This window comes from Camellia sinensis, chromosome 2 (assembly GCF_055761805.1).
Source record: "Camellia sinensis isolate YWXY chromosome 2, ASM5576180v1, whole genome shotgun sequence".
NCBI classification, from domain to species: domain Eukaryota; kingdom Viridiplantae; phylum Streptophyta; class Magnoliopsida; order Ericales; family Theaceae; genus Camellia; species Camellia sinensis.
Window position 1 is genome coordinate 96,690,115 of NC_138962.1, and position 26,293 is coordinate 96,716,407.

At 33.7% G+C, this 26,293-nt stretch overlaps 1 pseudogene across 1 annotated transcript; it reads right to left on the bottom strand.

Moving 5' to 3' along the window:
* Positions 1-709: 709 nt before the first annotated feature.
* LOC145788929 (protein ULTRAPETALA 2 pseudogene) lies at positions 710-26,293 on the bottom strand (annotated as a pseudogene). Its single transcript, XR_014358501.1, has 5 exons — positions 25,711-26,293; positions 22,579-22,647; positions 10,231-10,450; positions 6,499-6,820; positions 710-5,501 (listed from the first exon to the last, which is right to left on the bottom strand). The product of XR_014358501.1 is annotated as a protein ULTRAPETALA 2 pseudogene (transcript).

Below are 26,293 nucleotides of genomic sequence, written 5' to 3' on the forward strand. Positions count from 1 at the left end.
CAGCACCTCTCAGGGTATCAGACGCGAGAGAGGGAAACACAACACCTCTCAGCGTATCACACGCGAGAGAGGGAAATAGCACCTCTCAGCGTATCACACGCGAGAGAGGGAAACACAACACCTCTCAACGTATCACACGTGAGAGAGGGAAACAGCACCTCTCAGCGCATCACACGCGAGAGAGGGAAAGACAACACCTCTCAGCGTGTTACACGCGAGAGAGGGAAACACAACACCTATCAGCATATCACACGCGAGAGAGGGAAACAACACCTCTCAGCGTATCACACGCGAGAGAGGGAAAGACAGATGTCGGTGTAGACATTGGGTGTATCCGAATGTCTCTAACCAGCGAGGTATTGGTGTAAGCACCAGACGTACCCGAATGCTTCTAACCGAGGCAAAATGAACTCAAAGGACAGGAAAGATCTTACCTGGAATTCCTCTGAATGAAGATGGTCGCCAAAAAAATGGTGGCTAATGAGGACGATGATGATAGAAGATGGTGGCAGCAATAGATGAGGCAGTAATGATGTGGTGATAGTGTAGATTGGCAATGAGGACGATGATGATAGAAGATGGTGGCAGCAATAGATGAGGCAGTAATGATGTGGTGATAGTGTAGATTGGCAATGGTAAAGTGTAGATCGAAGATGATAGAGTGTAGATCGAAGATGATAGAGTATAGATCTACAATAGTAGTGGTGGATCTGCGATGGTGGACGTGGTTAGTGAACAACGACGGTAGTGTCTAGATTGGCAAAGGTGGAGATAGTTGGTGAACGGTGGTGGTAGTGGATGGCGACGACAATGCCAACAGTGGACAATAGTGGAGTAAAGCTTTTGGAAAACAGTAGAGAGAGAGAAGATAAGATAAGATAAGAAAAATATTTGATAAATAAGATTTTAATATGGGCAACATAGATAATGTAAGATTTATTAATATATTAAAAAAATTAGTAGACCTTATTAGTATTTGAGTCAGCTAGTAATTAACCCTAAATTTTGATTACCGTAATGGCATACATTAACTAAACCCAATATCTTTTTACCACCATTTCTTGAGCACGTTTTTCTTTTATAGGGTATGAAAAATCTAAAAACTTCTGAGATATTGATTTGTGATTATGATTCAATTTTCAACAATGAATAGCAATCCCAATAAAAAATAACAACAAATTGACACAACGATTGAACGTGGGAAAAAAAAAAATCCACAATTGGACTCCTCCAATTGTAATAAAAAAACTACAAGCTAAAGCTACAAAGCAATCCACTAAGAAGATAATAAATGAATTACACACGAGAACCCTCAATTACCTAACGAATCTATGCCCGAATTGAATCGAAGCCGATGTGCCTGTTCCACCAATGTCTTCACCTCGAAATTTCTTTTCCCAAGGTTGAATCCACAATGCCGATGTCGAATCCACGATAATGAGCCACTCCGTAATCCACCAAGCTTTAGGCCCACTATCCCTGGAATCCACTGATGAACACCTCCTTCTTTTTCTGAATAAAAAAAATAAAACCAGTCCTTGATGCTTGTCAATGTGTAGTTCATTGATCAATTGATCACTTTCTATATATATCAAAGAAACTCATATATAAATACCCTCCAATATAGAACACTTTATTTTTTCTTCCTTTCTAAGAATCTGTACGGGTTCAACCCTAAAATGAGCAAACGATGCACTTTATAATAAATAGAATTGCGAAGATTACTCGAGCACACACTTTACAACTCGAGTGGCATGAGGAAAGGTGGTTCTCACATATAGGCCAATCGCTCAAGCGCAACTTCTATTGTTCGAGTAATAAAACGTGCTTTATAGGAGTTCAGAACATAGACAAAGATACTAGATGAACCACTTCACTGTTTGAGCGCACTAGAGACCGCTCAAGTGGTTAATTAACATTGACTTCTTTCTCAGCGTCAAGGGTGCTGCCCCTAGACCCGCCTGGGCATTGCTCCAGACTCGCTAGGGGCGCTACCCCCTAGACCCTCACAAGTGACTAGGCCCTATATTTAGTCAGCGAAGTGACAAACAAGAAATGCTTAAGATACAGGGTGTTAGCATAAATTTATCAGCATAGACACAACTTGTAACGCCTCGAGATTTATCCTTCATTTATATAATTAAACCATTTAATATATATGTACCAACCATTGCAATAATTACCATGATTAACGTATAAACCTTTACTTAAAATGATCTCTCTCCCATTAAACTATTCTAATTGAATACATCCTTGTTCCATTTACATACACAAAATAATAATATCAGTTCAAGGAGTTAGAGAAATATAAAAGTATAATGCCTTAGTGGCATACACATTATCAAGGTTAATCCTTGAGTACACAAAAAAATGAAAGTTTAGTCCCAAACCACAAAAATAGCTCTGGAGCTTCAGCAATTAACATTGATTGAGCCTTAGTGCTCCCTTAAAAATACATCCATCGCCAAGTCACTTTGGTGGAGTCACGCCATCATTTCCTGAAATGTTGTTAGTTGTGAGGCGAGCTATTACCCAGTAAGAAATACCATTAACAAGATATATAAATAATCGAGATGAATATGATCATGGCATGCACTTGTTACTAGAAAATCCATATTTTCTCTATTAAAACTAATGATGCTCAATGCATGATTACCATTTACAAGTATCCTCCACAACAATAGGGTAGTAAATACTCTATGACATCCAAAGCAAGAGTAGCTAAACCATAAATACATATATAGAGTTATATACAGAAATATTTCCACATTTGTTGACTCCCAAAAAAGGTAGGGCAATGAGTACCCGAAACCTTTCCCTTCCATATTTGTCGACTCTTGAAATGGTGAGCTTGTGGCAGCCAAAATTATTCTTTTTTACATTTGCTGACTCTAAAAATGGCAAGCTTGTGAACATCCAAATACATTTCCCACATTCGTCTAGCGATAAGTTCAAGACATGGCAATTGGACACCTTGACTCCCTGTGCGCGTACTAAATACAACACAACCCATTACCAAAAACCCAACTCAACTACCCAGGTTCATACGTTATTTCCCCCATTCGGGCATTTTCCAAATATCCATAAGATTATATGATCACAAGTGAAAATTTTAATGAACATGATGCATGAGTTTTCAAATCTAATTCCCCTAAGGTTTGTTTAATTCACAACAACATTTAATAGTATTAACAATAAAAGGATTTCTCTAACCTCACCACTTTCCACAATCTCAATATTCATCTATCTCAATAAATATATCTAAGAAAATTCAATAACTTCATGTCTCAACACCATTACCATGATCATCAACCTAATTTCAAGATTTAAGAGTCAATTAAGCCAAACCCCATTATTTAATGAAGTTTGAAAACTAGGGTTTTTGAGAAAATTGAGGCTTTTTCCTCTTTTACACCTAGAGAGTTAATTTTTATCATCCACAACAATAATTAACAAGAACATTCATAATCTTTCTCAAAAATTTGAGGTATAAGCCCCTTTTGTTTATCAAACTCATGTCATATAACAAAATCATCTCATACATTACTATAACTAAGAAAATACCACATATATATTTCAAATCATAGATATATCAAGTTAAAAGTACCCCTACCTCAAGAATGGAGACAGAGATGAAAGCCCAACAAGAAACTTTGAAGAAAAAGCAAACCAATCAGTGAAAATCTTGATCTAAGGTTGCTTTTCAATTATCTTAGAAGATTTAAGATGGATCTTTATTAAAAATGAGAGAAATCAAGTGTTTTTGGGCTAGGGTTTCAAAAATGGGTGTTATAGAGAGGGAGAGTATGAAAAAGTGAGAAAGAAATGGGTAATCGACTTTTAAGTTAGTTGCTCCAAACAGACCGCTTGAGCGATCTTTTCACCGCTCAAGCGATGAATGTGAGCTTCTAGAAAATTTTCAAGTTTGAAGTGAAAGTACTGGTGGCCGTGCATCTTTGCTCGAGTGACCAAATAACCACTCGAGTGGTCTCACTCTACACTCAATTTGCAGAAAAAATACTGAAAACCTCAATTCACTGCTCGAGTGGTAACTCCACCACTTGAGCGAACCTGCAATTCAAGATGTTACAAATTCGGGTTGGATTCGTATCTAAACTCTCATAACCTCGCAGATATAATAGAGCGAATGAAAAATACAACTAAATGAAGTTTTGTCCAACGGGATTGCCAATTACAAAAACCTAACAATATATAGTAATGCTAGGCTTTATGAAAGAAATATCATGAAAACTTTCATAAAGAGTCTCTACCATTTGATTAGCTTGTAATGTTTTATTGTATGTATAATCCAATGGTGGAGAATCTCCATGAATCTTTTCGTGATATTTCTTTCAGGATGTTTTCGTATTTTTTTGGTATTTATTAAAATTTTTAAATATTTCTTCACAATTTTTATTTTTTTGAGTATATCTAGATTAGATGTATCTAAAAAGTTAAAAAAAAATGTGACCAAAATATTTTAAAAAAATCACTAAAAATAAAAAAATACAAATTCCAAATTCAAAATCTAATTTTGAAAACTGGATAACCAAACAAAATAATCATCGGTTTGAAAAGTTGCTGAAAAAAATAATTTTTTGTGACCAAAAAAGTTGATATAACATTTTACTTTATTAGCTGACAACAAGCAATATGGTGGTGTTTTTTTTTTTTTGGCTCTTTAAGCAAAAAACTTGTTTTTTTTTTTAGTGCTCCCAAACGACTATAGTATGGAAAAAAAAATGCTCTTCTCTATTTCTGACTTAAAATTTCTAAAAATTTATTATGCTAATCAAAAATAAAAATTGTTGATCAATAAGAATGAAAAGTATGCGTCTACATAGGTCACTATTGCCTCAATTATTTTTTCTCTTTTAGAATAACTAAAAATTGAGATAAAGTCCAACAACTAGCTACTCAAAACTTTTATTTCAAATAATTTTTTGGTAAGACTGCATAACATGAGTTTTATATTAATTTCAAACAACAAAAATGAAACTTTTCATTGATTTTTCTTTCTAATTAACAAAAGTTGGAAAACACTATGGCATGACTACTATAAGGAACTCAATTATTAGATAACAACAAAGAGAAGGATAATGTTTAGGTCCTGGAAAGGAATGTCTGGAGGCTTTAAAAGGTTTTCATATTTTCTTTCCTGTCTTCTTAGCAACCAAACGCTAAGGAACTCAATTATTAGACAATAACAAAGAGAAGGAAGATGTTCAAATTCTATAAAGAATGTTTGGAGGCTCTGAAAGGTTTTTAAATTTTCTTTCTCATTTTCTTAGCAAACAAACATAGCAATTTTAGATGATTCAAAGACCTACTGTCCAATGTTTTGGATGAAATCAATGCATGTTTGGCAGGAGCAATCTTCGAACCTACACATGCCGCAGCCAATGCAAACACATGCCATGCAACCCTCGCATTTGGGAGATTTAGGGCAACCTCGAAGTGCCTTGCTACTTTGTCATTCCTCTTCATTTTCACAAGTTATTCTACAATAAGAACAAGTAATCATCTTTAGTCATAAACTAGACAATAATTCTAAGTACAATAACCACATTTGATAGAAGTAGCTAACAACAATTACAACAATAAATTACAAGTTCAAGAAAAGATACATTCCTTTTCCATTTTTTCACTTTTAACGATTTTTTTTTAATTGTAAATTTTTTTTGTTTTGTTTTATTTTATTTTGTTTTCTTCTTTTTTTTTTAAGTATATAGACCCTAGATTTTTTTATATTTTATTTTGCTCACTAATAAAGACTTTGGTATTGATCCTGAGGTCCCCCATTCGAGTCTTAGCCTTCTAGGTGTCAGCATTGTTGATTAATAAGACGTGTCTTCTAGGCTTGGGTGAACTATACCTAGTAGTTGGATAGTATGTGTGTAAATCACCACCATTGTGCGAATTCATAACTTAGATAAAGAGTTTGTTTTCGATAATCTAAAACTATTGTGTATTTTGGTCCTCAACAATCATGAAGAGCCACTACCTCTGCAAATGTGGGCTTGAGGTGGCTCAAGATCCCACATTTGTTGGGATCCATCTCCTTAGGAATCAGCAAATGTGGGATCTCCTTAGGAATCAGCAAATGCGGGAGCTTAGGTCTACATTTGGTTTAAAAAAGCTCACTATAAGCCTTCTTCTTTTCTTTTCTTTTCTTTTTTTTTTTTTTTTTTTTTTTGTGACAAAAATTGATTTTTACTTGTTTTTAGTGTTTTTTTTGGGTAAAAAATATCCCATTCTTGAAAATAATTTTTTAGAACCATATAGTTAAATAAAAGACGAATTTTTCCCATCTTTAGTGATTTCTTTTTAATGAAAAAATTGTGTCAAAAAATATATGTTTTTAGATTTTTTTTAAGACTAAACAATCTTGAAAATTAAAACAAATGTTGAAATTACCAAAGTAAAGCCAAAAGAAAAAAAGTGGGCTTATAGCTAGCGGGCATCATATTAGAGAGATTAGGGGAGAAAGAATTTTACTTTTTATGAAGAATTTGAGCACACGTCCAGCTCCCTAAGGTAAAAGCTTCGTGGTACATGCGGCACTTAATCATTGTCAGGAGGTGGAAACGTCGTTCTTTTCTGCACAAGCAACAACGCACGAACTCATCGCGATGAACGGCTTGACGAGGCTGAAGGAACCCTTCAACCTCTCCAGGTTGATGTCTGTAGTAGTACTTGAGTAGAGGTGTGTTCATCAATGGAACCCTCTTTCCACCTTTGATCACACAAATTTGGCTCTTCTAGTTGTTTATTTGTCTTCTTTGAGAATGTATGAGGTATGAACGAGGGGACAAATTGTCTAGACACCAAGATAAATTTTCTCATCATCAATTTCCAGCAGAGAGAATAAAAAGAGTACTACTATATATCACTTGTTACAAGTCATTAACTCTATTTATTTTTATTATTTTTTTAATGATTATTTCTAAAGAAGCATCTAATCATGAAAATCCATATACGTGGTGATATAAAAGGGTGATAAAAAATAGCTAATACATAGCATTTCTCATAGAGATACCGTATATTCGCATGAAAAAGATCACGTGCAAAATTTATGGGACCAAGTTGAAATGGGGAATGTTTAACACTTACGCAAATTTGGGAAGAAAGTTCTATTTAAAGGTTGTTTAATGTGAAGGCCATAAAAGATGCATTTATTACTAATTATAAAATCATGATTTTAAATAATTGGATATATATCTTGTGTTACTAATTTAAACAAACAAAGACTAAACATCGATGATCATAAGCTTGGAAAGAGAGAAAATCAAAATGAGAGAGAGAGAGAGAGAGAGAGAGAGAGAGAGAGAGATCACTTGCTTTCATGACAGCCAAGAACACAATCAGATTTGATCTGAAGTTTTCCATCAACAAAAACCTTAAGCTTCCCAGCTTGCTTGCTATGGTCTTGACTTTTGAATAAACACTTTACTTCAATAAAATTTGGCCCTCTTTCAACCTCATTTATATCTCTTAATTCCTCGGTTATATATTATTTACTAATAACAATAATAATCTCCATATGTTTATATTTGTTTCCTTTCTTGAATCCCACATTGGAATCTAGAGAAATCTCTACACTTTCACTTTGGAGGGAATTCAATATTTCGTTTTCCCTCCATGCACTTGGAATTCAAATTTTTAGCTTGGTTTCCACATTGAAATCTTGAGCAAATGAATGTGCTCTCATCTACTATAAATAGAGGAAGGACTTTCCATATTCATTCAAGTTTCCATTGGTGGTCTTCCTTTGAAGATATCCACGAGATGAAACTTCTAGTTCTTTTTATATATGTATATAATATATATATATATATATAAAAAAAAAAAAATAAAATCTTCAAATAAACAATTTATTCACTTTGGAGGGAATTCGATATTTCGTTTTCCCTCCATGCACTTGGAATTCAAATTTTTAGCTTGGTTTCCACATTGAAATCTTGAGCAAATGAATGTGCTCTCATCTACTATAAATAGAGGAAGGTCTTTCAATATTCATTCAAGTTTCCATTGGTGGTGTTCGTTTGAAGATATCCACGAGATGAAACTTCTAGTTCTTTTGATATATGTATATAATATATATAAAGAAAATAAATAAATAAAATCTTCAAATAAACAATTTAAGATTGTTTGAATAATAGACAATTAAAGATTTCAAATTCGAATGCTAACCGATTGTCGGTTTATGGACGTTGGACCAAGTTTGAACATTTGAATTTCAGAGAGCGTCTATAAGGAAGGACTTGTCTCTTTTGTGTTGGTGCCTATTCGAGTTCCATAAAAGGAATTCTCCCCAGTAGCCCATAGATATTGGTTGTTTACCTTCTCTGTTTTAGTTTTTGATTTTCGGAGTTAAGGTTCTGGTTCAGAAAATAGCTAAGGAATACAACGTTAGTGTTGTTTTCTGAATATAGGCATTGTATCTTGCATTCCAATAGTCCTTTTTGTATAATAGAGGGGGATTTAATATCTTAAAGAAAGCGTCCTAGATGTGTCTTGCCTCTTTGTTATGTTTTTCTTGTTTTTTAAATCTAAGTCTTTTTCATACACAATTTATTTTTCCTACAACATCTTCATGGTCGTACCATCACCATATACGACAATATCAATTTCCCTTTGCAATTGTGCAATCTCAAAATAATATTAATAACAACAAATACTTTGAGACAATAGAAAAAATAAGTAAAACTCACGTTAACGTCAAGTGAATTGGATCCTAAAAAGAAATCTTATTTGGCTTACACACGTACTCGAATGTACCTCATTAAAGAAAAACCAAAAATAGGAAAATAAAAACCAAAAGGATACGAAATAAATATAAAAAGATTTAGGGTTCATAGCACATTTCAGAGGAACAAGATACGTAACAATAATGGAAAAAAAAAATATAAACATTTTAGTAAATACACAAATGCTCCAATTTGGTGTAATATTACAATTTAAGTTTGTCTTGCTTCAGCAACACAAAGTAAAATGGCAACCTATTTGTATTATATGTCATACTATGCTCACCTTAAGGTTAGATGGTGAAGAAAAATGCAGTGATCAATTGTTTTGTATAAAAGTTTTAGAAATAAAGTCTTTGAATATATAGAGCAAAATTTTGACCGTTGGAAATTCAAATTTCAAAAGGGTGACGGTCATATTCAATGACTATACCAATTGATACTACTTTCAAAAAATGAAAAATGAAAAATGAAACTCCTTATTAATGTTTCCTTCTAATTAACAAAAGTTGAAAAACACTATTATTACACAACAAGAAAGAGAACAAAAATGTTTAAGTTTTGGAAATAAATGTTTGGAGACTTGGCAGCAACCAAATACAAAATGAACTCAATTATTAGACCACAATATTAATTTTGAAATTTAATTTCCAATTCTACGTTGAACACTACATATGCAATGAGCAAGTGTGCATGTGCATTTGATGTGATCAATATTTACTAAGTGATTGTCTTAAATAATTAGATAATTTTAGTAGAATAAATTAATTGTATTTGATATTATGAAAAAAAGAAAAAAGAAAAAAGAAAAAAAAATATACATCAACCGAGACATACATAAAACTCACCTTAAGGTTATATGGTGGAGACAAATCTGAATGAAAAACATAATGATAAATTATTTATATAAAAATGTTAAGAGGAAAGTCTCACAATATATAGAGAATTTTTACAATTAGAAATTCAAATTTCAAAAGGGCAACAGTCATCTTCAATGGCTATACCAATTACTACTAATTTTAAATAATGAAAAATGAAACTTCTCATTAATATTTATTTCTAATTAACAAAAGTTGGAAAACATAGATATTGCACAACAAGAAAGAAAAGGAAATGAAATGAATATTTGAAGTCTTTGAAAAGCTTTCAAATTGCCTTTATCGTTTTCTCAGCAACCAAATACAAAAGGAACTCAATTATTAGACAACAATATTAAAACTTTGAAATTTAATTTTTAAGTCTAAGGTGAACACTACGTATGCAATGAGCAAAGCTGCACGTGTATTGCATGGGATCAATATTTAGTCTTACGTAATTAGATAATTTGAATATAAAACTTTATTCTATAAATTGCTAAAAAATAAACTTAAAAAAAAATGCCTCAACTAGTTTATTAGAGTTTAAAAAAGCACATCTTAAAGTTACATGGTAGAGATAAATGTAAATGTAAATGAATTTTTTTTTTATTTTTAATTTCACTTACCTTCTTGACAGTTAGGAACACAGCCACAGTTAATTTCAAGTTTTCCTTCAAGAAAAACCTTAAGGTTCCCAACTTGCTCGCCATGGTTTTGACTTTTCAATAAACACTGAACTTCAACAAAATTTGGCCCTCTTTCAATTTCACTTATGTCTTCCAATTCTTCATCTCTAAACATGGTCGCATCGTCACCATCTACGACAATATCCATTTCTCTTTGCAACTGTACAGTCACAAAATAATATAAATAACAACAAATAATTTGAGATTATAGAAAAAATAAGTAAAACTCACGTTAGTGTCAAGTGAATTAGATAAGATATGAATAAAAAATAGAATTTGAATCCTAAAAAGAAAATCTCTTATGTCTTACAAACATACTCAAATATACCTCATTAAAGAAATATCAAAATGCACGAACTTTGTTTAAACCAAAAATAGATACGAAACAAATACAAAAAGATATAGTGTTCATAGCACATTTTAGAGGGACAAGATATGTGACAATAATAGAAAATAAAAATAAAAACGTTTAAGTAAATACACAAATGCTCTAATTTGGTGTAATATTATAATTTGAGTTGGCGTTGCTTTAGCAATACAAAGTAAAGTGGCAAACTAATTATACGTCATACTATGCTCACCTTAAGGTTAGATGGTGGAGGAAAAATGTAGTGATAAATTGTTTTGTATAAAAATTTTAGAATGAAAATCTCAGAATATATAAAGCAAAATTTTGACTGTTGGAAATTCAAATTTTAAAAGGACAACAGTCATATTCAACGGCTATACCATTACTACTAATTTCAACAAATGGAAAACAAAACTTGTCATTAATATTTCCTTCTAATTAATATAAGTTGAAAAACACTATTATTACATAATAAGAAAGAGAAGGAAAATGTTCAAGTTTTGAAAATGAATGTTTGGAAGCTTGGAAAGTTTTCAAATTTCTTTTATTGTCTTCTTAGCAACCAAATACAAAATAAACTCAATTATTAGACCACAATATTAATTTTTAAATTTAATTTCCAACTCTAAGTTGAACACTACGTATGTGTAGACACCCCATTTTTGACCGTCCTCAAGACTTGGACGTCATCGTTTGAACACTCGATGATTGTTCATGCTCGTGTTCATTTTGAGTTTTCGGGGGTCTCGGTCGCGCACCTTGCCTCAAGATCTCTCAACCTGTCTGTTTTGTGCTTGGTTGTGGACCAAGCACTTGTGTTTTTGCTTCTGAGGGAAAAGGGTGGCTTGTTGGCCATCCCCTCAACCCATTGGCCAAGGCATGAAGCCATCGGCCTTGTTTTCTTGCCATCGACCAAAAGTGTTGGCTGATCGGCACTTTTTTTGGTCGGTCAGCACTTATGTTGGTCGATCGGCCATATTTTCTGGCCGAGCCCAGTTCATTTGCTTTATGCAGATATTTTATGCCAGCTGTCATAGCTGGAATGCACAATTCACATCCTCCATACACGTGTATGGAGGGATTTGATTCAATTGCTTAGCTTGCTCAACAAGCTTAGGAATTGAATTCCTATAAGAAGGGAGCTCCTCCTCCCTTCTCAAGGGTTTAGAAAATTGAAGATATATATCACTCTCTCTCTATATCTCCCTTTCTCTATATTTGTGTGTGTATTTGTGCTCAAAAGTGTATTTTGTTCATACTTTTGCACTAGAGTACCTAGTAGAACACCATCCTTTGGTTGTTGAGGCCCTTAGGAGTTGTTTTTAGTGTTCTTGAGTTGGTTTTGGTTGGAGGAGGCTGCTGGAGTTGTGTTCTTGAAGGTGGTCTTCAAGGGTGAGCTTTTTGCTTTTAAACCCCCATTCTTGCTTAAACTTTTAGACCTACTTGCTTATTGTTTTAAGCTTAACTCTTAACTGATAAAAGTTCTGATTTTTGATGCTTTAGATTTTTGTTTAAGATCACTTTTTGGTTTGGGGTTGTTTACCCCCTCTTAGGCCTTATTAGGCTTTGTTTGGAGCCATCCCTTTTGGCCTTTGTTCTTGTTTTTGCATGACCTTTCTACCACTGAAATTCAGAGGATTTTTAGTGGTGGAAAGGTAGTTTTGAGGTCTTAAATAGGAGAGGGTCATCCCCTCTCCTTATTGTCTTGTATGCTAGTATAAATGGCTTATATTGGTAGCATGTTTGCTTAGCTTGTTTTAACTCTATTTCAGTAAGTATTTGGTGTTATTTTGCCATGTTTTACCTCTGTCTAAGGTTGGTTTAATGGCTTCTTGCATGCACCATGTACTTGTCTTGTAATCCTCTCTATTGCCTTAACATGCATCTTGTGTTTAGACCATCATGCTTGCATATTTTGGCTCAGCTCAAAGGAGCTTTTAGTCATGTTTTACCATGCTTTAGCTCTGTTTCATGTTGTTTTGATCATATATGCCATGCTTTGTATAGCCATAAAGCATTCTAGCTTGTTAGCTTTGAGGGTCTAAGTCACATGTATGCATTACTTGGCTCATTTTAATGATTTGGCATAATTTGTTATGTTATTTCAGTCCATGTTTCATGCTCATATACTTTCACTTATCACGCCTTTAATGCTTTAAAGAGTTGATGCCTTATGCCTCATGAATGGACTATTATGTATGCCTATATGCTTAGGTCTTTGGGATGCCATCTAATTTGGTTTTTGGGCTTATTTTGATATGCCATAACTCTGTTTTTCATTGGATAATTCATGCCATGTTTGGTTTTGATAGGTGTAGTGTAACACCCCTTTGTAGCCTTGCATGCCTCATGCCTTTTGGAGTTGTATTCTAGCTTGTGTTGGCTAGTTTCGAGCATGTTTTTGGTCTTGTCTTGACCTGCCTTGGGACTGTTTTGTGTGTCCTTGGCCCTTTGGGGCTTGCCTTGCATGGCCATGGTTTGAGTCCCTTGGCTAGCCTTAAGCTTTGGGCTTTCTTGTATGCTTTGCTTGCTTTGTTTGGTTGGTTTGACACCTTTCCATACATGATTTTAGAGTTTACAATGTTTGTCACATGTCCATATTTGTCCCCTTTTAAGTGCTCTTGAAAGTTGTCCTCCTATGCCTAGGTGTTGGACCATTTACATGTGCATGTTTGTTTTACATTTTCATGCTTCCAATTCATAACTTTGGCCACTGATTTTGGGCATGGCTGAGGTCTGTCCATCTTTAGTTTAAGTCCATTTACCATGTTGTTCAAAGTTGCTACTTTGCATCATGCTTACATGCTTGTTGCATGCTTGTCATATTGCATGTTATCACATGCTTGCTAATTGACATGTTGTTGCATGCTCATCCATCTTGCCTCGCATGTTGTCGCATGCTTGTTACATATTTAGTACATTATATGTTGTTGCATATTAGTTCCATTGCATGCTTGCTTGGATACTTAGTTTGCATAGCATTGTGTGTGCATTGCCTTGCCTCTTGATCACACATGATAGAGGTTAAGGTCCCTTATGTGTTTTGTGCATTTCCTTTGACATTGAATTGCACACTTGACTCTTTTGGCCATCATGCATTGAAATGCGCGATTGATGGTCCGAGGGCCGAGAACTACACTCCTTTGAGTCTTAAACATGATAAGGGGTGTAGTTGCAAACATTGTCTTGTAAATGCACTGCCATACTCTGTTTGTCCTCTACTGCAGCAAAAGAGCATTTTATAGGAAGGGATGGCCGATCGGCCATCTTCAGTGCTATTCGGCTACAAATGTTTGGTCGATGGCTTCATATTTGGTCGATGACCTGTTTATCTTAGCCGATGACAATGATTTTTGGCCAATGGCCTCCCACAGTGCCCATGGGGTGAATCAGAAGTGTGTTGGGAATTTTCACACTTTGAAGAGGAACAGAGCAGTGCAAACAGAGGCAACATGAGGCATGGCAACGGATTTTCGAGCGAAGCCGACCGAGCCTGCATTTGTCCCTCTTCCTGAGGCCTCTTTACTTTTTTTTTTTCGTAGCTTAATTAATTTGTTAATTATTTAAGTGTTGTAATAATTAGTTGTAGCTAGTTATTCATTTGATTGTGTAATAATTAATTAGTTTGTTAGTTAGTTAATTAGATGGTTTGTATTATTCTTTCGGTCTCTCCCTCGAGAGAGCCAATTGGTGTAATAAGCGTGCGTGTGTGTGATGCATGTCTTCCAATCCCCATTTCTTTCTCCCTTTTACTCAACCGCTTACGATGGTTAGTTTTAGGGCATATTTCATTTAGCATACCTTATGCTCGCATGTTTGCATCCATTCATCTGTATTGCATATACCAGGCTCGGCGCATCATACTAACTGCATTATATTTCAATCCCTACTTGAATACATGTATCGAATTGTCGCATCTCATATGCCATCTTAGAATAGCCGAGCCTATTCTAGTTGCATTTTGCCTGTGTTGCATTACCCATCTTGACATGAATTAGGATCATGCATTGATTATTAACTAGTTCTTTGTTTCGGCTCAGAGTACGCTGTGAGTGTTTATGCTTTAGCATCCTGCATGTGTGTGAGTGTTAACATGACAACATGCTTGCCATGAGGCTAATTGCTTATGTGATATAACTGCCTGAATGCCTCTGGGTGAAGGTTGGATTACTTGAATTGGAACGATTCATTGAAATCCGTGTTTTAACCAACTTGCGAGTAGCAAACTTCAAAACCATTTCCGGACAAACAGATATGTGATGCTCTGTTCCAAATTAGGCGTTCTAGTCTATACTTGTGTGTTGTGCGCATCACATAGTAATTTTAGCTAATTAACCGGAATAAGAACGCATGTGTTTTCAAAAATAAGATATCATGCTTAATACAGGCCAATCTTTGATCGGGCGAGCGGGGGTGCTCATTGCATGACCTTCCCCTCTCGTACCCAAGTTCCCGAGCCGAGGCAACTTTGGTGATGACGGACACGTGGCCTTAGGCACGAGTCAGGGTTTCCTAAATTCCTCCAAAATAAAATATTTAGATGGCGACTCTGTATCTGGCAAAGCAGTCCATGTTTGGCACTTCTTTCTTAAAAATCAGTTTTCCAAAACGATTTTCCAGATTTGGACTCTTTGGTGATTTATCGGTTTTGCATCGCACTTTGCGAGATTAGATTCAGAACCGTGACATTGAGTCCGAACTGTAGTAGCTAGAGAACAAAACGAGATTTTCTCGGGAGTTCTCCGGGCGGTCTACAATATGCATGAGCAAATGTGCACGTGCATTTGACGTGAAAAATATTTACTAAATGATTGTCTTAAATAATTAGATAATTTTAGTGGAACAAATTAATTGTATTTGATATTATGAAAAAAAAATAAAAAATGCACATCAATCGAGACATACATAAAACTCACCTTAAGGTTTGATGGTGAAGATAAATCTGAATGGAAAATCTAATGATAAATTATTTATATAAAAATGTTAAAAGGAAAGTCTCAGAATACATAGAGAATTTTTACCATTAGAAATTCAATTTCAAAAGGGCAACAATCATATTCAACAACTATGCCAATTAATACTAATTTCAAATAATGAAAAATAACTTCTCATTAATATTTCTTTCTAATTGACAAAAGTTAGAAAAAACAAATAGTACACAACAAGAAAGAAAAGGAAAATGTTCGAGTTTTGGAAATGTATATTTGAAGTCTTTGAAAAGTTTTTAAATTGCCTTTATCGTTTTCTCAACAACCAAATACAAAAGGAAATAAATTATTAGATAACAATATTAAAATTTTGAAATTTAATTTTTAAGTCTAAGTTGAATACAACATATGCAATGAGCAAAGGTGCACGTGCATTGTACGTGGTCAATATTTAGTCTTACGAAATTAGATAATTTAAATATAGCAATTTATTTCATAAATTGCTGAAAAGAAACTAAATAAAATGCCTCAACCAGTTTGTTAGTGTTCAAAAAAGCTCATCTTAAAGTTACATGGTAGAGAGAAATATAAATGAAAAATATTTTTATTTTTAATTTCACTTGCCTTCTTGACAGTCAGGAACACCATGGTCTTAACTTTTCAATACACACTTAACTTCAATAAAATTTGTCCTTTTTTCAGCCTTATTTATGTCTCTCAATTTTTCATTTTTAGACAATGGTTGTACTTCACCATGTATGATTATATCCATTCACTTTGTAGTGCTAAGCCCACAAAATAATACTAATAACGATAAACACTTTCATACTACCAAAAAAAAAAAAAAAAAAACCAATTAAAACTCCTTATGTTAGTGTCAAGTAAATTAGGTAAGATATAAATACAAAAATAGAAATTGGATCCTAAAAAGCAACCTCTTATATCTCACAAACGTATTCAAATATAGACAAAACAAAATGCACAAGTTTTGTTTAACCTAAAAACAAGAAAATATAAAAACAAAAATGATAACAAACAAATATACAAAAAGATTTAGGGTTCAAAGGATATTTGAGAGCAACAAGATACATGACAATAATAGAAGATAAAAATAAAAACTTTTAAGTAAATATGCGAATGATTTAATTTAGTGTAATAGTACAATTCGAGTTTGTGTTGCTTCAGTAGTACAAGGTACAGTGACAAATTAATTGTATTTGATATTATGAAAAAAAAGAAAAAGAATGGAGAATATGAAATACATATCAACTAAGACATACGTAATATTACTCTCACCTTAAGGTTTGATGGTGGAGATTTATAGCGATTTTGGTTTAGACATGACCCATTCATTACTTTTGAATTTGGAACACCATATCCGTAGCAGTCATTCTTCCCTTTTTTATTGTTGGGTTTTGGCTTTGAGGGTCGATACCATTCTTTGTGGTGTCGACATTGCCTTCTTTTTTTGTTTTGTTCTGCTCTTGGGGTCGACACCAGTCTTGGTGGTATCGACATTGCCTTGTTGCTATGCTCTCGGTATGACTATTGAAATTTGGGGTCGACACCAGTCTTAGTGGTGTCGACACTTGCCCTGTTGTTGGCCTCTGGGGTCGACACCAGTCTTGGTGGTGGCGACACTTGTCTTGCTGCTAATCCTGGGAATTGCTACTAAAATATAGGGTCGACACCACAGGTTCCTAGGGTCGCCCCTTCCCTTGCTATTTTGTTCTGGGTTGTCTACTAAAAAATAGGGTTGACAACACATGTTCCCAGGGTCGACTCTTGTGTTCTGCAAATCATTAGTGTCTCAGCTTTTCATCTTGAGGGTTGACACCACTGTTTTGAGAGTCGACCCCTGCGAGTTATTTCTAGATTTTGGGACAGTTTGGTCCCTTCTTTTTGGCGATTTCTGACTTATTCTTTTGTTGACTTTTGGACTGGTATTTCCTAGTCACTATAAATTGACCCAAAAACACTTTTCCCTCATTAGTTACTTCTCTTTTCCCTCTTTAACTGTGAGTCTCTCTTCTCTCTCTCTCTAAACTCTACTTTTCCCACTTAGATCCTTAGATATACTCACCTAGAGGGTATCCTTTCACCTTGATCCTTTGAGATATATTGTAGATCGTGTCAAGAGCTTCCTTTTGATCCAAGAGGTTCATGATTTCATTGATGTTGAGTTTTTTTGAGTTGCCCTCTTCCACCTTCTAAGCTTAAGGTAGGGATTTCTCCGCACTTCCTTATGATTTTTAACTTAGTTACTTGTTTTTATAAAACATATTGTGAAAAAGTGGATTTTTGAACAACCTAGGGTTTTGGCTTATTATCAAAAAGAGAGGTTTTCAAATGGTTTATTGGAAATGGTTGTGGATAGATATTTATTGTTGAAAGATGATGAAATGATGGATTTTACCTTGGGAAATGGTTTATAACGAGAAGGTGGTTTTTGACCTAGAAATCTCAAATGTTGATTTTGTATTGATAAACGGGATTGACTTTGAAATTGTGAAATTGAATTGATGTTGATGAGGATGGTGGAGTTGGGTATGTATTACCACTCATATCTTGAAATTTGAGAAAGTTACCTTTATGGAGTTGTTTATCTGTTTAGATATATTTGTTTTGGGCTATCGGTGTAGGATAGCTATGATTGTTGTAGAAATTGTATGAGAACTATCAAAATTGAAACAATTTTCTCATCCATTGCATTGAGCATTGTTGCATATTTAACACACTTGAAAATGTATATTGTTTTGAGAAAAAAAGTGAATACTTGGTGAATCTGGGTAGGGGGTGTGGTTACAATGTTAAGTTGGCCTGTGTGTCCTTGGTGAAAGAATAGAAACCCGCGCGAATTGGTGTCGAGCCTTCTTATTAATACAGGTAAAAATGACAAATTGATAGTACTTGTATAGTCTATTTACAGACACATACCTAGAGATTCACAGAATTGTATACACAGTCCTGTTTTTTCTTGAAAAGGAAATGTTTTATGAATTGTGATATAAACTTGGCATTGCATGGTTTTGAAAGTGATATAAAATGTTTTGGCACGAGCATTACATATGTATTCACCTTATAACTCTGTTCAGATTCATATACTGTGTTGGATTATTCATACTAGGCTCTAGCTCACCCTATATGGGAAAATCATTTTTAGCTGCTGATGATATGCCTCTACCAAGGCAATAGCTTGAGAGGACTTGGAAGCAAGAGTTTCATTTTGTTTATCTTGTCATATTTATTTTATATAAGCCTAGGACTTTAACTGTATTGGATTTAAATCCATTTTATTGTAACCAAGCACTGTCTTGGAAAGCTGTAAGCCTTTAGGGCATTTCTTATTTGTTTAACTTTCATTCTATTTATTTATTATGTAACATATGCTATAGATTCAGGGTTAGGCTTGTGAATGTATATCTGCATATGCTACTCTTTTGTGCACTTTATTGGAATTAATGGAAGATAATTACTTATTCATCTATTGTTATTTAATGAATATCGTGGATGGTTTATTGTAATTATTTCAGGGCGTTACAAGATTAATCTAAATGGAAAATGAAATGCTAAATTGTTTTGTATAAAAATTTTAGAACGAAAGTTACAGAATATATAGAGAAAAAAATTTGACCATTAGAAATTCAAATTTCAAAAGGGCAATGGTCATATTCAATGGTTATACTAATTAGTACTAATTTCAAAAATTGGAAAACAAAACTTCTCATTAATATTTATTTCTGATTAAAAAAAATTGGAAAACACTATTATTACAAAACAAGAAATAGAAGAAAACTGTTCGAGTTCTGGAAATGAATGTTTGGAGACTTTGAAAAGCTTTCAAATTTCTTGTGTGGTCCTCTCAGTAGTTAAATACAAAAGGAACTCAATTATTAGACAATATTATTAAAATTTTGAAATTCAATGTCTAAATCTAAGTTGAACACTGAAGAATTTTTGAAAGATGATGAACTTATAGATGTTGATAGAAGAGGTTTATTGTCAGAGTTAAAAGTCTTGAAGGAAGTTTTGCCAAAAGAAATCAATAGGCCAATCGAAGTTATAAATGATTCAAAATTGATGAATGGTTGTTTTTTCAAATGCCTGGATTGCATATAGAATATTGTTGACTATTCCAGTTACCGTTGCCTTTGGAGAAAAATGTTTTTTCAAAGTTGAAATTAATGAAATCTTACCTTTGGTCAACAATGTCACAAGAAAGATTGAATGGATTAATTGTATTATCTATTGAAAAAGATTTGGTCGATAAATTAGATTATAAACTTAATTAGTGATTTTGCATCTAAAAATGTAAGAAGAGTAATATTTAAGTGATAGTTGTTTTAATTGTAAATTGGATATTGCTAAACTATAAAGCAACAAAACCAGCTTTTTACATTTTTGAGTCTTTGTAATGATTTCTTCATATCTTAATATATGAAAGTAATTTTAATTTTATGATTTTATTGATTATATGGGCAAGTAAACTTAAATAAAAAAAACTTGTTGATACTTATCAATTTATCCATAAACTTTTTATTGAAAAAATATATATGTAAGAGGGCCCCATGTGCATATATGGTTCGCCTAAGGCCACATAAATCTCAGGGTCGATCCTGGATGACATTCTCGTCAATAGTAATTATCCTTCCATGTTAAACTCTCTCATGAATCGATTAAGTTACATTGAAGGTCTTCTCCCTATCATGATTATAAGTGAGTGCAATAGTGTCCTTTTCATCTTCTGCTAAATCTACAAAGTTCAACCTTTATTTGCTCCCATGACTTACCATCAAACTATTTGCACCCTATGATATTTAGCAAAACAAACCTTGACATTTCCTTTGCGGTTAATAAAGTCTGCCAATTCATGCATACTCCTACTAAGAATTTTTTTGGTTCTTATGAAACATTCAATAGATCTTGGTCTCTTTATTTCACCATTCAATCTTACCAAATTACAAGCTTTAAAAAAAAAAAAAATTGGATTAGGTTTGTTGTCATCATAAATCCAATAAGGGTTATGCCATTTACTTTGGTCATAATTTAATCTCTTCGTCTCCTAGAAAGTAATGAACTATTGTTCGTTCTTCTATTAAGCTGGAATATAAAACCATATCCAATTTTGTTACTCACTTTATTGGATCTAATCTCTCTTAGTTGAACCTAGTCTCTATTTATCTTTACCACCATTGCTATGGTGTGATGACATTTGTTAAATTTTTGTAATTGGCAATCCCGTTGGAAAAAACTCCATTCAGTTGTATTTTTATTCACTCTATTCTATTTGTGATTTATGAGAGTTTAAATACTAATCTAACCCGAGTTGTGCCTATGTAGAGGAGTTTGTGTTGACATTCCAGATCTTGATATGAGCATTCCTTGTTTGCCACTTTATTGACTAAGTATAGAGATTGAGCTACCTAGTTAGATCGGGAGGGGTGAAGAGGTATCGCCTAGGTGGGGTTGAGGGGAAGTGCCCCCGAAGCCAAGAAGAAAGTCAAATTGGTTTGACCGCTCGAGCGGTCTTTTGTGCACTCGAGCAGTGAAGTAGTTCGTCTAGTATCTCTACTGCAAACTGAACTTCTAAGAAACATGCTTTACCACTCGAGCGGTTGACCTATGTAACGCCCTGGGAAAGCACCTCCTAAATCATGTTCCCCTATCTCATCCCACATAGATACAAACAATAGAAAAAGAAATAATAATACAATTTCGTAACACTTCTTCCCCATTGAACTATTCCTAAGAATTTCAATATATTTAGTTTACATCCATGGTTAAAATGAACAGTGCAAAAGCTAAGAAGTTATACAAAATAGAGAAATAAAAAAGGGACAACACTCTATTGAAAGTGTCCATGATTTAAAAATAAAATCCTTCACATTTATACAAAATAATCCCAAGGTTTCAACACAAAACATCAAACAATTGGTCATTCATGCTTCGTCCAAATTGCTTTACATAGTAAATCATTTAGGTGGCTAGTTAAATTCATTTTCTGAAAATGGTTAGTTTTTGGGGTGAGTGAATGCTCAGTAGGAAGTATATTTAACAAATTATATAATTAATTGAAACACACACGATCATGCTATCACTACAATAAAAAAAGGTTTTTACGACGCCAAATGCACACCGTGGATACGATTCTACGAGGCGCAAGGTAACGTCATATTATGACCAGTCATGGAAAGTCATTCACTTTCAACGGCATGCCATAGTACGCTGTAAAAAGCCCTTCAATAGCGGATCTTGTGAGTCGTGTTTGATTTTTCTACAACTATTTTTGTACGCCATTAAAAACCCTTTAACAGCATATCGTGTGTGTCGTGTTTGATTTTTCTACAGCTACTTTTGCACACCGTTAATTTTTGGGACAAATCACAACTCTTTTTCCTCGTCGTAAAATATGAAATACAACGACTTATTATGCCTGCTGTAGAATATGCAGTTTTTTTTTCCTTTAATTTAAAATTCAGCAGGACCAATTCTGTACAATCTAACAAACATTACAAATAAGACTCATAAAATATCAATGAATCACTAAAATATTGTTAGAAGCATCAAAAAGAAACTATACCCATAAATTATAAACATTCAACAATTGTCTATATTTCCAAACATTCGAAAACTATATCCTTGAGTTCTAAACTGTTCAAAAAGTTTAAACCATCCAAAACTATGCATATCTAAGTTTCTAAACGTATCAAAAACTATTAAGAGATTATCTAAAACTATTGGCAATAGTTCTTATAGCAGTTGCAGTTGCAGCTGCAACAAACCCATTTGCTTCTATCACAGGGACGATGGTGCCCAATGTATATGCTAAGGCACTTAAACCAGCGACAATAGCTGGAGCAACTAACCCTGTTGCCATAAAATATGCATTCATTGGAAAAAAACTTTCATGTCATGTGATGCTAAATACATTATATTTGATAACATTTTAAGAAGAATGCTATTAAAAAATGTTATTAAAAATGTTTTTTTGTTGTAGTGGGGATATGTTACCTTTTTTGATGGCTAGTCTAAGATAATTCAACCATCTAAGCTTGCAACTCGTACCACATTGCTTCAAACCTGCATTTATCAAAAAAAAAAAAAAAAAAAAAATTAATATAAAAAATAACAAGTAAAAAAAGAGCAAAAGTAGAGATCTAAGTGAAACAATAATTGAAGAATGAGTAGAAGAAAACATAAAGAGAAAAAAAAAAAAAGGTTCCAGCTCTCTTTCGGAGGTTTCTCCATTTTCCTTCTCCATGAGTGTCTAAGTTCACTGTTCTTAACAGTTTAAAGCTTCTTTTTGAAAGTTTCTTTTTTGTGCTTGTATGCATGTTGGCAGTGTCGAAGTTCACACCTCTTAACAATTCCTATACCCATTTGCATAGCCTCTATACAGACTTAAGTTTCAATTTAAATATTCACCAGCTATTTAAGTTGAAACTATTACCAGAGGATATAAAATTGCAACAACAATTAAAAATTTTGGAATTATTTGCTTTCACACAACCTTTGGTTACTTCTATTTATATACTTATATAGGCCCCGTTTGGTGTAGCTGTTAAAACAAATTATAGATTATACCTTAACAGATTATAGATTATGACTTTAATTAGAAACTGTTAATCTGTTTGGTATAGTTGTTGGATTATAGATTTAAGTTGCTGAGTAGTGTTTGTTAAATAAACTATGAAGTAACTTTTTCAATTAACTTTTATTTTTTGTTATTCACTACTTGTCTACATTTCTCATAAAAAATAATTATAATAATCTATAGTCCATTTGGGTCTTTTTCTATTTCTAAAAAAAAAAATAAAAATCTACGACTATAACCGTAAATTAACATATCTATAGCAGAAGCTGATAATCAGAAGCAAGGGTGAGCAACTTCTCATAATCAGTTTTATTGAGTTAAACTAAGTTGTTAGAATCAGAAGCTGTTTGAAATAAGTTTAACCAAACACTCCAAAATAGCTTTTCCAAAGCTAGAAGCTATAAGTTGGCTCAAAAAAGCCCAAACAAACACCCCCATAATAAGAGGGAGTTTGGTACTTGCTACAGTAACCATGGCTTTCTTTTTCTTTGCCCATTTTGCCTTCATGTTTTGTTCTTTATTATTGTATTACTCCAGGTCAGATTGGCATGTGAAGCACCACCACAGCGCCTGCGGCTCTGTTGTAGAGGTGAGACCTGTTGCTGTTGTCACTACTCTCTGGCAAATCTCTTCTTGTCTTTTCATTTGCAAGTCTAGAAGGTTTGAATTTGGACCAAAACGGAAAAAGAAGAACAATTGCCAATCTATTAAAGTTTTTTTTTTTTTTTGGGGGGGGGGGGGGGTGTGGTGGTGGTTAATTTTTAAGCTTTACATATCTCAAGGTTTATATATATCTTTTCTAAATATGTTTAGGTTTATAGCCAACTACCATTTCAATATTTTATTTATTTATTTTTTAAGTACTGAAATGAGGATTTCACATTACCAACGAAGCATATATTTGTTGTGAGCTTTTACACTAGATTTCTAACTCCAGCTAAATACAATATTGTTTCTATTTTGGGTTTATGGTTTAGCTTGCTGATTGAATATGTAATTTTTTTGGGTTTTTGGTTAACTAAGAAAAAATAATAAAAAAATACATTGCAACTAGAATCATGGATAGATACAAATATAGTATGCTACTGTTGTGTGCTCACTTGTGATTGGTAATATGTTTAAAGGAAGTGCTGGACTAATTGTTGATAACTTGGGTTTGAAGAGTGAACGCCGTTCAAAAAGGAAGTGAAGGAATGTGGTAAAAATGGAAAAGATGAAGGGAGGATGTAGATGGAAGAAACTGAATTCCAAGATGGTGGTAGTGTTATTCCTGAAGCATTTTTAACAGAAATAGTTCATACTTTACTATTAACTTTGTTACAAGTGAACATTAGATTACACCAATATAATTTCTAGAACTTGCAAAACTTCAACAATTCAAATTTTTTTTCCTATCATGGGCATGACTAATCCTGGGAAGCACAATGCCACACCACTAGTTCTATAAAATGATTGAGTTGAACTACTTTATACACTTGTCCTATTGCAACCACCCCAAAAAAAAGACAAAAAGAAAAAAGAAGGAATATTTTCTTTCTCTAAATCCTACCCAGTAATGTTGAAGCCTTTTATAGAAATAACCAAAAGATCACACTCCATGACAACTTACATAGCACACAACCAAGGATATGGATATACCATTTCATAATCACATTTGGCATAATTTTCAATTTTGAAATTCAGCACAATTAGAAGGTTTGGAGTAATTGACTGTCATAAATACATGTTGAAAACATGTACACCAGTGACAGTTAAGAATTGATATCCAACAAATGCTTAGGGTAAGTTATACTAAGTTGTCACAAACACTAGCCATTGCACATGCAAATCGATAAATTTTCCAAATCAAAGACAAAAATTTGCCAAAACATTAAATGACTTAATCCAAAGCATACCGCACTTTGAGCAGAATTTTAGAGTTTTGTACTCATGATTTGCTACTTTTAAGCATGAATCTTATAAGTTTGTATTCCCAACCACTGAAATAGAGTATGATGGCTAACACTAGTTGTAAAGAACAGTTTAGATTAAAAGTCATATATCTTACTATACTGTTTATGGAGAAAATGATTATACAAGCTAGCTATCAAGTCCACAATCATTGTCTCTATATGTTTTGGAGGTAGCTAAGAACAAAGATCCAAGGACTCAAAGCTAAAATTATAATGTAAATAAGTAGATTATAGGATTTCAATAACTGACATCACTTGATTCAATTATAAGTTTCATGTTGATACATCCATAGCAAAACCAATGATGAAAACCAGTAAATTGTAAGAGAAAAGAGCAATCAATTCAAATTGAAACAAATGCACCCCAACCCAACAACACACAGCCAGAACCCCCAATTTCCCATCAGTAACACAATAACAAAAAATACCCACAAAAAAAAAAAGGGTAAGAAAATAGAGCAATAAATTCAAATTGAAACAAATGCACCTCAACATCACACAACAAGAACCCTCAATTTCATAGCAGTAATAGAAAAACACAAAATACCCACAAAACAAAATGCTATGAAAATACATTCAATTGCATGAAATTCATACCTTTGGTGGCTGAGAAGATCTTTCCATAATTTGTTTGAGAAAATGGGGTTTAGGTTTCGACCTATCTGGTGACTCTACGAGGGAAGATGAGATCAAGTATTTAATAAGGAATTTAGTTGAAGACAAGTCTTTGTTTTTTCGAGAGAGTGAGGCAACCCACCGAGACTCTGTGCGTGACGGTGACGGAAGACCGAGTCTTATGTCGTCTATGGATGAGGCGACCCAAAATGCCGTCGTCTATGGACGAGGTCAAGGACAAGCTTAAAGCCCTCAAGCTGAAGTACCCTTCAACAACCAACCCAAACCTCAAGAACTCCGTCAAGCTCTACCTTCACATTGGTGGCAACACATCGAAGTTTAGACGGATCGTCTCCAACAAACTCGCAGCCATTTCCTTCGTCAAAATGTCCCAAATCGATGAGGACGGCGAGGATGATAATGAAGAAAGTGGAGATTCGTGGTGGGGTTTTGAAGGTTGGGTCAAGGTTAAAGCCAAGGTTGGTACTGACTTGTAATTTTGGAGACCAACATAGGGTTGGAGAGTTTTTTGTTTTTTTTTTAGATTGATGTTGGGGATGAAGAG